We start from the raw sequence: 13,066 nt of genomic DNA, 5'->3' as shown, positions 1-13,066 counted from the left end.
AGCTCTTAAAGTACATTTACCTTCTTACTGTTTGCCTGGGGGCAGTGGAATGGCATTATTCTAATTAGCCAAGTTCAAAGGATTTTCCGGTAATTAGAATGTACAGTGCTTGGAAAAACAAGAAACAGGCATTTAGTGGAATTGAAAGCTAACTAGAATTCCTTACTCCACTTCCAGTAATCTGCTTGTCCAACTAAAACTACCTGTTCTACATGATTTAGGGAAATCACCTGGATAGTTAATTAGTACCTTGTTCTACCACAGTGGGTAGCATAGAGTTGGTACTCATCCTTTGAAGTGGAGCTAACAGAGCGGCCAGCTACTCACTCATACTGGAGTTCCATAGCAACGTTTAATTTCTTTGGTTAGTCTAAAATATCTCATTAGTATTTCAAATAACATTCAAGGAATCAGAACACTTGTCCTTCCCCCCCCACCCCTGAATTATTTTTAGGCAACAATAGTAATGCCCATTCATTGAAATAAATTTGTGATATTTAAAAAGCAAATTAAGTGGTTCTCCACCCCAACCCCCATGCCTTCTCTGTGGGAGGCTAAGCAAACGACACACCCCCAGTGCCTCTATTTTTTTTTAATTGCTTTTATAAATGTCTATGACCCCAAATAATCTCAGCCAACACTTTGTACCATTCCCTCCAGAGTTATTCACATATGTAGATCTGGTGTGCATTTTATGCTTTCTTAATAATGCTCTGGTGGCTCTTAAATTTGAATCAAAGGGTAAAAATGAAAGAAATTGCAATTCATCTCCTAGGGCACCTAGAAGATTTTCTCCGGCCACTATGTGATTTTGGGGGACACTGAGCTCCTATTGATGCTCACCCCAGAGATCTGCAAGTGGCTCTTGAGTGACAAAGGCTTTGTAGTTTGCAATAAGCACCTGAGAGAGTGACTGGGTGTCTTAGTTAGGGTGACTATTGCTGTGATCAAACATCATGACCAAAAGGAACTTGTGGAAGGAAGAGTTTATTTCGCTCACAGTTCATTACCAAAAGCAGTAAGACTCAAGCAGCTCCAGAACCTGGAGGGAGGACCTGGAGGGAGGACCTGGAGGGAGGACCTGGAGGGATGCTGCTTACTGGCTTGCTCCCCGTGGCTTGCTCAGCCTGCTTTATAATAGAACCCAGGGCTACTAGCCCCGGGATGGCACCACCCACAATGGGCTGGGCCCTCCACCATTGACCACTCATTAAGAAAATGCCCCACAACTGGATCTTATGGAAGCATTTTTCTCAGTTGAAGCTCCCTCCTCTCTGGTGACTCTAGCTTGTGTCAAGTTGACATCAAACTAGCCAGTACATTGGGTGAAGGAGTTTGAAAGCATCTACACACAGTAATTGTCTCCTTAATGACACAGGTTTTCCCTGCCACTTACTTGGACAGACACTTAACTTCATTTTCCACTGCCACAAAGGGCCATGGGACTGAAAGCAGAGTACCAACAAGGAAGCTGAACAGCAGCCAAGCATGGCTGGCATCTGCTGACCAGAACTCCATGCTAGAGAGGGCTGCAAGGCTGTTTGTTTAAACAGGACCTCTTAAGATGTTCCCACTTACTACCCCCTTTTCTACATGATTGGGGGAGAGAGAGAGAGAGGGTGGTTTGCATGCACATGAATGCGCAGGTGCACCTGCCTGTGTGTGCACATGTGGCAGCCAGAGCAGGATGGCAAATGCTGTCACCTGTCATCCTCCACCTTGTCACCTTGAGATGCTGTCTCAGCTGAGCTGGGAATGCAGCATTATGGCTAGGGTGGTTGGCCAGGGAGCTTCTGGGAGGTTCACCTGTCTGCCTCCTAGTGCTGGGGTTAGAAGCATCCATGGTCACACCTGGCCTTTTACATGGGTGTTGGAGAATCTGAACTCAGCATGGCAAGTGCTCTTAGCCAATGAGCCAACTCCCCAGCTCCCATCCTCTAAATTATTTACTTTAACATTTATTTATTTATTTATTTATTTGAGGGGGAGAGGGAGAGAGAAAGAGCATGTGCCCAAGTGGAGGTGTGTATTCTCTCCTTCCATGTGTGGGTTCAAGGGATTAAACTTGGATTGTCAGACTTGGGTCATCTCAAGATCCCTTGCTGCACAGGAACATTTTATACGGCCTGGGTAAGGCTATACAAATAAAGCATTTACTGATAATAAATTGTAAATAAATTCTTTTTAGAATAATTCTTTGGTATACATATAATTTTATTGTTTATTTACAATGAATACAAATCTGCATGCTAATGAGTGGTTATGCCTGTTTATTTTTAAATAAAGAACTAAATCTTGGCTGAATATTTGATACTCTAAGACATAAAGCATATTCAATGGTGCAGAGCTGTCGGATATTTTGGTTTTATAAACATCAATGCTGAGAACAGCACTTCACACAAATAGAGTACAATACTTATAAGGCCATTTCAGAATTTGTTGGAATTCTGTTTTAATCCCAAACCAAAATTCATCTAATCACTTCAGTTTTTTAATGAAAGTCAAGTCATCCAGAAAGCCAAGTCAAACAGAAAATTTAAAAATCAAACATTGTAACACAAATGGATCAAAAAAGATACTAATTTGATATTTACATGAAAGTGAGAACATGTGAAAATTCTTTGCTTTCCTTAATGAAAGCATTATGTTTCTATAAGAGCAGAAAAAAATTTCCATGGACAGTAAAGATATTGTAATTCATAATAAATAAGTCTGGAATCTGCGTCCAGATGGCCAGGCACACTGACACTGTGTGGTCTGTCGGCGTGAGGCATGCAAAGTGCATGTGTTGTACGTTCAGAGTCAGTTGCAATGAAGGCGACCATAGTTGTCTCAGTGAAAAATGTCCCCCATTTGTGGAGCTTCTTGGGGAGGTTTCCGAGGTGTCTCTGGGGACAGACTTTGAGAGCTGTCAACCTATCCTTGCTCTCTCACGCTTGCATTTAAACATGGAGCTCTGAGCATCCTGCTCCAGCCACTGAGCCCAGCCACAACTACCTGGCCATGAGAGACACATCTCTCTGAAGCTGACCACCAAAGTAAACCCTTTCTTCCAGAAATTGCTTTGGACATGTTTTAGGACAGCAACAGAAAAGCCACTAATACAGAAAAACCAGAAACGCACTCCCAGAAATCCCTTGGATAAACGGTGCACCTGCGTTTGAATTAATTTGGGGGGTTCTGGGTATTCATAAATATTTTCCCAGCTCCCATATTCAGTTATGAGACCTTCTGTGTGGCCACAGCCAGTAGTTTAAAAAGCTGTGACTGAAACAGAGCCATTGAAGGGCCCTAGGGAATGAAAAAGGGACTAGCAAAGAGTAGACTCCCTGGGTCAATCCAGCACACACTGAGGGCTGCTGCAGCTCTGAAATGCTTGTAACAAAAATGAGGGCGCAGCCAGAGGGGAAGAGGCAGCCCCAGAAAACTGGCTTTCTATCTATATCACTGGAGTGTAAGGGGAAGGGACAGGTGGCACAGCAACTAAAGGCACCAGTGTCCCTTTCTATGCACCCTTAGAACACAGCGCCAAGTCACGTGTATGACCACTGATTTACTATGCCCAGAGAACAGCAAAGGAGTTAGGAAGAACCTTAAAAAAAATCTCTTTTTTAAAAATGTATTTGTTCTTTTACAGTCTCATGTGTACATAATATACTGTATTCCCCCCATTATTTGGTGTTACCTCCTGCCCTCCTGTTGCATGCCTTCTGTTCATCAGTCTCCCTCCTACTTTAAATGTCTCCCCTCCCCCAGCCCCTCCATCCCCCACCCCTCAGCCCCCCCCCATCCCTCTGTAGCTGTGTTTAATTGGTATTGTTTGCTTTAGCAGGGGTTTGGGGAGGAGGTTTACTTGAACAAGGGCAATTTGCCAGTGGCCACACCACTGAGGAATATGGCTTCCCTTAACTCAATAACCCATGGCTTGCATGGGTCCTATCCTTATCTGGGATAGACTGTTGATGGGCACAGTCTTCGGCAGGTAGCCACTGCTGCGGTGTGTGCACGAGTGTTAACAGCGGTGTAATATTCAGGAGACAGCATCCTAGCTCTCTCCCCCCCATTCTCCAGCTCTTAAAGTCATTCCCGCTTCCTCCTTTGCAATACTCTGTGAGCTTTAGAGGGATCAAGCTAGGTGTCCCATTCAGGGCTCACCTTCACCAGTTACTTATCCTCAGAGCTTTGACCAGGTAGAAATTTCCACCTTTCCCATTGTGCCCTACAAACGGGAGCTTCTCAAAGCAAGGCTGAAAGCCTCTCCAGTGTGTGGGTAAGAGCATGCATATTTAGAAGGCACTTTGACACGGTGCCTACTTAGAAAAGCATTTGCAGTAGGTAACTCCCACGGGAGTAGCTTTGCCTCTCTTTTAACTAGCCTGCTTGCATTTACTCATTTATTTATTTGAAAGCACATGTTACATTGTAGTGTCCGTCTTTGCTTAAAGTGATGACTCTCTAATTCAGAGACATTCTACAGGTCTGAACTCTTCAAATGCCAAGGCCACAAAAAACAAAGACCAGATGAACTGTCCCAGATTAAAGGAGGATAAAGAACCCTGAATGCAACATTCAATAAGGGTGGTGGGTTTCTTTTTTCCTTTTGCAATAGAAGACATTAATGGAACCATTTGGCAGGAAGTGAATAAATGAAATATGAGTAAATATTAAATCAATGCTAATTTCCTGGTTATTATAATTACTTAGGATTCTATAAAAATATCTTACTTTTAACTTTATAAGTTGATACTTACTACCTGGAAGAATTTAGGGTTAAAGGTGGCTTCATGCCTAAAATTTAAATATTTCAGAAAAGAAAAAGTAAAATTAATGTGATAAAATATTCATAGTTGAGATCATCAATGTGAAACTACATACTTCTTTGTGATATTATTTTCTATGTTGATTTAAAAAATAAATAATAGAGGCTTAGAATTTAGTTCAGTGATAGAACTCTTGAAAATGTGTGATGCCTTGGGTTCAGTCCTAAGCAACACAAATAATAATAATAATAATAATAATAATAATAATAATAATAATAATAATAAAACATTCAGTGTCTTGGTTAGAGTTTCTGTTCCTGTGATGAAACACCATGACCAAAAGCAAGTTGGAAAGGAAAGGGTTTATTTCAGCTTACCCTTCCACATCACTGTTCATCACCGAAGGAAGTCAGGACAAGAACTCATGCAGAGCAGGAACCTGGAGGCAGGAGCTGATGCAGAGGCTCAGAAGGGTGCTGCTTACTAGCTTGCTCCTCATGATTTGCTCAGCCTGCTTTCTTATAGAACTCAGGACCACCAGCCCAGGGGTGGCACCACTCACAATGGTCTGGGCCCTCCCCCATCAATCACTAATAAAGAAAATACCCTACATGCTCATATCAAGTTGACATAAAACTGGGCAACACATGCAGATGTGGTGGCACACAGGGATGGCTTGGAGAATAAAGTGCTTGCTGAACAAACATGGAGGCCTGAGTTTGATCCCCAGCACCCACATAACAAAATCCAAATATGATGACAAGCCCTTGCACTTCAGCAGTAAACAGTCGTGGGTTCCCGGGGCTTGGTGGCCAGCCAGCCTAGTCAAATTGGCAAGCTCCAAGTAAAGGAAAGGGACTCTCAAAATAAAAGGTGGGCTGTGTCTGAGGAATGATGCCTGAGGGTGATCTCTGGCTTCCACATGCACCCACACACATTTGTAGGCACACACACATGCACTCACACACACACACACACACACACACACACACACACACACACAGTTTCACTCACTCATAGGTATATATGCACACACAGGTATACATAAACTTATACAAACTTTAAAAACCAAAGAACAGAAGTAAACACTAAAAGCCAGCATTTTAATGTTACAATTTGAGGTTATTTTGTTAACATCGCACAGAGATATAAGGCAAATACTTAGCCTTCCTTTAAATACTGATAATGCATGTTTTAATTTTAATGACATATACAGAGATTCTAATGGGAAAATATAATTTTACATTTTTATAGGGTGATCTAATTGATCTCATAATATGTCATTTGGAATGGCAAATTCTGCCAGTCATCCTCCAGTAAGAATTGTCCCTGAAGAGAACTGAAAGTCCCTTAAGAGAGCTGACAAGCAGGGCCCACAAGACATGTGCGCAATTTAAAGGGAAACCATCATCTTACACAGTCCATTTTCTCAGTATCTTGCCCGAGTTTTCTTTCTATATTTTGCCTATATGCACCATTTTAGACTTGCAGCTTTTCAAGGAAACACTCACAGCTTGATGAGATCTTTTTGAAAAATACATTTGAAGCTGGTTAAAAACAACTACAGTCTGAAAAAGACCTCTTGCTGTCTAATGTGGGACTGAAAAGTGGGAGAAGGATTTTATTATTCTCCAACTACCCAGAAATGTTGACTTGCTGATTTTATATAGACCATGATCCTAAAATCTAAAAACTGCCCTGAGTAATCTGTCAGTGATAGATCTAAGTATCTTTTCCTTATGACAGGAAGACTGATAGCAATCCAACTGTCGTCTTGTTTTCATGAGTATTTGTCCTAATCTTTTATAGTTCAGCTAATTATAGCTTTGTATTACAAGACCTTCCATCTAAATCAGGCTCCAAGATAAACAGATCTTCTATTTGCCTTCCCTGTATATATCTAACTCAGTTAATGAGTTATTAATAGTTTTTTTCCAAAGTCAATAATATACAATTGAACTTGCCACTAGATAAGAAATGCAGTAAGGTAAAAACAAAAAAACAAAAAACCAAAAATCCAAAAAAACCAAAAAACTGTGTATACATGTGTACAAGTTTTCTGCCTTCCTGAACAAAATGGAAAAACCAGATCGTCCGAGAAGAGAAATAAAAGGTAAACACTCCTGAGTTTGACGAGTTGGGCTTTCCCCCTCACTCTAGAATTATGCTCTGGATTGCTGGACCTGGCAGCCCCCACTTATAATTCCAGCCCTTGAGAGGTGGAGGCAGGAAGAAGAATTCGGAGGTCATATTCGGCTCCATAGCAGGCTCAAGGCAGCTTGGCTTCAATGTCCTGAAGCCGGTCTTCACTTACTCTATGCAGATAAAAGACCTATTAGCTATTGGGTCTTTTTTTTTTTTTTTTACCAACGATAAAGGACTAACCAAATGTAACACAGCCAGTATCTGCTATTTGTTTGACTATGATTTGCCCTCCTAAGATTCCTGTGATGAAAGCTTGCCCCTCCAGGGTGGTTTGCACTTGTAGAACCAGAGCAGCAGAGCTGGCTGGAAGGTGGTTGTCTTAGAGGCACCATCTTCAGAGGGATAATGCAGGTCTTGTAAGATTGGATCCGTTCCCTTGAGAAGGGCTTATTATAAATTGAGTTCAGCTCAATTATAAGTCATATTCTTGCACAAATGCCCCCTTCTCGTTTTTTTTTTTTTCTTTCCACTTCTCTACCTTCTGTGCAGCCAGAGAGGCCTCATCAGGATACCGACAAATGTACTTTAGACCATCCAGCCACCAGAAGAGTAGGCCAAACAGACATCTACGCTTTCTAAGCTACCCAGCCTTGAAGCGTCTGTGATAGTTACACAAAATGGACTAAGTGCTAAAGTAGGGTTTCTTAACAAAATGTGGCAAGTTGAACAGTATCTCAAAGCTGTCAGCATCCCTCAGCGGAATGACACATTCCAAACAAGTAAGGAGATCACAGATGAGGTCTATCAGGGCATTTTAATTGTCAGAGGACCCAATAGAAGAGAAGTTAGTATTTGATTTAAAGGGAGGGGAAGGGGCTAGCAAGATGGCTTAGCCATGAAGAGCATGTATTACTTTTGCAGAGGACCCCACTTCAGTTTCCGGCACCCATATGAGGCGGCTCACCACCACATACATATAACTGCAGACCTAGAACTCCTGGTGGCCTTTTCTGGCCTCTGAGAGTACTTGCAATCATGTGATTACACACACACTTAAAATTTAATCATAATAATAACAACAACAACAATAACAATAACAGCAACAACAATAATAACAAAGAATCGAAAAACCACAATAGCTGGCGTGTGTGTGTTCTTTCTGGTTATGATTTTTCTAATATTCATAAAATCACATTTAGATTTGCACCTCAACACCTCAAGTTCATCTCAATATCTTGATATGTTTTCATTTTACAAGGTTCTCTGTATCATTTGTTTGTATCACAATCAACATTTACTTTTTATTCTCTCTCTCTCTCTCTCTCTCTCTCTCTCTCTCTCTCTGTGTGTGTGTTGGGGGGGATTACATGTGCCACATCGCACATGTGGAGGTCTGAGGACAACTTGCAGCAGTCAGTTCTCTCTCTCTCTCTCTCTCTCTCTCTCTCTCTGTGTGTGTGTGTGTGTGTGTGTGTGTGTGTGTGTGTGTGTGTGTGTTGGGGGGGATTACATGTGCCACATTGCACATGTGGAGGTCTGAGGACAACTTGCAGCAGTCAGTTCTGTGTGTGTGTGTGTGTGTGTGTGTGTGTGTGTGTGTGTGTTGGGGGGGGATTACATGTGCCACATTGCACATGTGGAGGTCTGAGGACAACTTGCAGCAGTCAGTTCTCTCTGTGTGTGTGTGTGTGTGTGTGTGTGTGTGTGTGTGTGTGTGTGTATGTGTGTGTGTTGGGGGGGGATTACATGTGCCACATTGCACATGTGGAGGTCTGAGGACAACTTGCAGCAGTCAGTTCTCTGTGTGTGTGTGTGTATGTGTGTGTGTGTGTGTGTGTGTGTGTGTGTTGGGGGGGATTACATGTGCCACATTGCACATGTGGAGGTCTGAGGACAACTTGCAGCAGTCAGTTCTCTCTCTCCACCCATGTAGGTCCCAGGGATTGAACTCAGGTTACTGAGGCCTGGCAGCAAGCCCCTTACTTACACTGGCCCCACAGTGACTAATTCAGGCATATTGTATGCAGACTGAAATACCAATGCATCAGTTCTATGCAGAAAGTCCCGATAAAATGACAGCCATTTCATTTTTGTCTCCGTGCTGTTCTCTTTTTGAGTAATCTGTCATGAAAAGCAACTATCCTAGTAACTAGAAAGAAGAAAGAAAATCATTTAAACAGCTATCCAATTAAGACAATGCCACTGCAGATTTCGAAGTTTTTATTTAATACAGGGATTTTTTTTCCCCCTCCATCCCTTTCCCCTTTTAACCGGCCAGTTCAGGAAACAAGATATTGTGCTTTGATGGTAGGCACGGATCAAATTAAACTGCTGAATTTCATGAGGCTAATATTTCAAATTAGAGATTTCAGCTCACTCAACTTGTTCTAACACACTTATGCCTGATGAAGTGTTACTTATGTGAATAATTAGCTTGAATAATGTGTGAAAGGGAAAGGACAGCTTTTCAGGCAGTAGCTAACTGTTCTTTCTTCAACGCTCTTACCAATAAATGTGGAGAGGAAGAGGAGGGTGTGGCAGATGATGGGGCCACTTCTTTTCCCAGGGGCCCCTCTCCTGTGGCCCAGCGCAGGGCTTCTGCAGCCCTGCATGCAATGGTGATAGAGAGAATAATGAGCAAAAATAGGTACCCAGCCACGTTGAGCAGACCACATGCTCAGCCAGGAGAATCTGTCTGGAGACAACCATTGTACTACAATTTACATGTATTAAACTTGCAGCCTAGCATATCAGACAGAAAGGAAAAACCTATGTTTTAGGCCTATTGGAGCAGCCAGAACTGAGGTGAATTAATCAACTCTGCCACATTGATACAAATTTTTATTTTTAATAATCTACATTTGTATAGGCACTGTGTCTCTGTGCTAGCTAAATGAAAAGCTTTGTTCTTTTTGGTTTTGGGGGGACAGGGTCTCACTCTGCAGCCTTGGCTGGACAGAACTCAATTTATAGTTTATATTGGCCTCAAATTTATGGCAGTCTCCCTCCCTCAGGCTCCTGGGTGCTAGGTATTACGGGCAGGAGCCATCACTCCCTACTTGAGGGCAAAGAAAAACAGAGGACAAGAGCACGGTGTGTCTCCCTGGCTTCAGTCACGACTCAGTCTGACTCGTTTCCCACCTCCAGGCCCGGATATTCAGAATCTCTTATTTTGGAGCTAGACTCAGCTAGGGCTCAGTCGGAACTGGCTCCAGACGCTCTGTAGCATCAGCAGATGGTGGGATCTTCTAGGAAGCAATTCTACTGTGGGCTTTCTATTCCCTAACCAAGTCTTTTAAACATAATGTGCTTTCTCACTCGGCTTTCCCATTTCTTACCCAGTTTCTGTCTTATCACAAGGAAGAAATGGCAGGAGGGAAGAGAGAGCAATTCGGCCTTCTCTTCCTCCTAACACCAGAAGCCTGGATTCTTTTCTTCCCAGGCATCAGGATTTCTTTCCCTTACCATGCTTCCTGGTTTTTTGTTTGTTTGTTTGTTTTTGTTTTTTTACCTTTTTCTTCTACTTCTTCTTCTTCTTCTTCTTCTTCTTCTTCTTCTTCTTCTTCTTCTTCTTCTTCTTCTTTTTTGTATGTGTGTGTGTTTTGTTTTCTTTTGGTGGTGGTGGTGGTGGTGGTGATGGTTGTTTGCTGGTTAATTTTCTGTATGTTCATTCACATGCATGTGAGATCCAGGGATTGACATTAGGTATCAACACCACTCTTCACCTTTTTAACATTTCTATTTTTTCATAAGCAGAGTTTCTTACTGAACATGAAGCTCACAGATTGGCTAGGCTACCTGGCGAGCAAGGCCCTGGGATCCTCTTCACTTCTCCCAACACTGGGTTTACAAGAACATGCCATCGTGCCCTGCTTTTCATGTGAGTGCTAAGGATCTGAACTTAGATCCTCATGGGTCAACAGCACACATTTTATGCACTTTCTTTCCTTTCTTTCTTTCCTTTCTTTTCTTTCTTTCTTTCTTTCTTTCTTTCTTTCTTTCTTTCTTTCTTAAGACAGAGTTCCACTGTGTAGCCCAGGCTGCCCACAAAACTCATGATCTGCTTACCTCAGCCTCCCAAGTGCTGAGATTCCAGACATGTGTGCATGTGTGCTACAACACCCAGCTGGCTGTTGTTTGTTTGTTTGTTTGTTTTTGAGGTATAGTCTCTAACCAAAGCTTCTTCAAATTCCCTACTTAACCTACAATGATTCTTCTACCTCTACCCCCAAGTACTGCTGGGATTGCTGGCCTCGTGGCACACCGTTGCCATCACACACAGTTGTGGCACAATATTGCTGTTATGCACAGCTGGTGGTACATTGTTGCCATCACCAACCATTGGTGATTCTGGGGACCAGTTGGTTGTCCTGGGGACCAGTTGGTGATGCTGGAGATCAGTTGGTGGTCCTGGTCCTGGGGACCAGTTGGTGGTGCTGCAGATTAAGCCCCAGGCTTTGTAGATAGTAGGCTAGGACTCTTATCAATTGAGCTACAATCCCAGCCTTTTACCTTTGTTTTGTTAAAAAACCACTTCTTTTCTTCCATTGTATCTGGTGATTCTTTTTTTTAATTGTTATATCTTTGTGCTCATATGTGAAATGTGTAGAGGTCAGAGGACAACATGTAGGAGTTGGTTCTCTCCTTCCAATATGTGAGTCATGGGATCAAATTCAGGTCATCAGGCTTGGTGGCAGGTACCTTTACCCACAGAGCCTTTCACCGGCCCTTATCTGGAGATACCTGGCTTTAAAATGATTAGATCTTTACTGAGAATCCCACAGAAGAAACTCAATGGATATGGATTAAACATGCCGGTGTCAGTCAGTCAATTGCTTTTATAAATACATGATGGTCGTTAAATTTTTTTAATTAAAAAAAAACCTGACAGACATTTCCTACACTTCTAAAAATTATTTGCTCATATTAAAAATGTAAATATATAATAATTTCTATGAAAAAAAGCCATTTAAAAAATTCCTGCCAAAGTCCAAAGTTTGATTGTTTTGGAAATAGTTGCTCCACAAAAATAGAAATGTTTTTGTTTTATTTTCTTGTCTTGTTTTTGTTTATTTTATTCTTCTTCAGCTCCTTTCTACTTGTTTCCATTCCTGGTTCCCTCAGTTTCTAGGAGTTCCCCAAATCTGTCCGTAAATTCCTCTTTGTTTAAACTGGTTAGCTCTGGTCTTGGCCTTTCAAAACACACACACACACACACACACACACACACACACACACACACACATCCAATTTCCATCTTGCCTCCTCTCCTTGTGCTGAAATTTCCAGATGGTGCACAGGTTAGATAACGATAATCTAAATGTTATCTCTCAGATACATTTCCCAGATCTGCTGCCAGGAGTGGATGCAAGCATGCACCGGCTCAGCTGAAACCCGAAGTCCAGCGTCTGCACAGCTCTCTCTGCAAAGGCTGTGCAAAGACCCATCCCTTCTTCCCTGATACTTTGCCCATCTTATCACTGAGCCCAAGAAAGAGATGCGCCTGCAGCTTGAGCTCTGAGGAAAGGCTTTGTCTTAAGTACACAGCAAACAAACTGACCACCAGGACAAAGATACAGTCATTGTCAGGCGGGGATGGCTAGATTGCTTCACAGCGATGTTGGGGTAAGGTCCAACAAATATCTAGTGTCCACTCTACGGTGAGGACACCGAGCTTCAGAGAGACAGTTTTCCAAGGATCCAAGGCTGAAACCCTCATCTTCTGGCTTAGCTTATAAACTGAAAAGGCAGACAACCTAATTGTATAGGCCAAGAGAAACAGGTAGTAAAGACATGAAGATTGCATGCCTCGAACTGTTAATCTTTTCTATTGGGATGCCTCTCGTGAGCCCCTTACACCTTTAAGATTGAGTAACATCTGGCTGCCCCAGAGAAAGGACAGGAATCCCCCGAAGTGGGGGAGGCCCCACTTTGTAAGGTGTTTCAATTTAGCGGAACCCATGCATAGAAACCCTTGGGAGTCCTTAATGTAAGAATGGTGCTTAGATCGAGTTATTGGCTTATTGGTCAACTGCAAAAACTTTTCTACTCAGATTGTTCTTTTTACAAGCGACGATGGTAAAAGCCTTAACTTGAGGCTCCCGCTTGCTCGCTTTCCTCTTTGCTTTCACAAACTACCTGGTTATTGGAGTGACCCCAGG

Source organism: Acomys minous (genome assembly GCF_964271855.1).
Source record: "Acomys minous genome assembly, chromosome: 9".
Lineage (NCBI taxonomy): Eukaryota > Metazoa > Chordata > Mammalia > Rodentia > Muridae > Acomys > Acomys minous.
The sequence above is the reverse complement of the archived record's forward strand: the minus strand, read 5'-3'. Positions refer to the sequence as shown.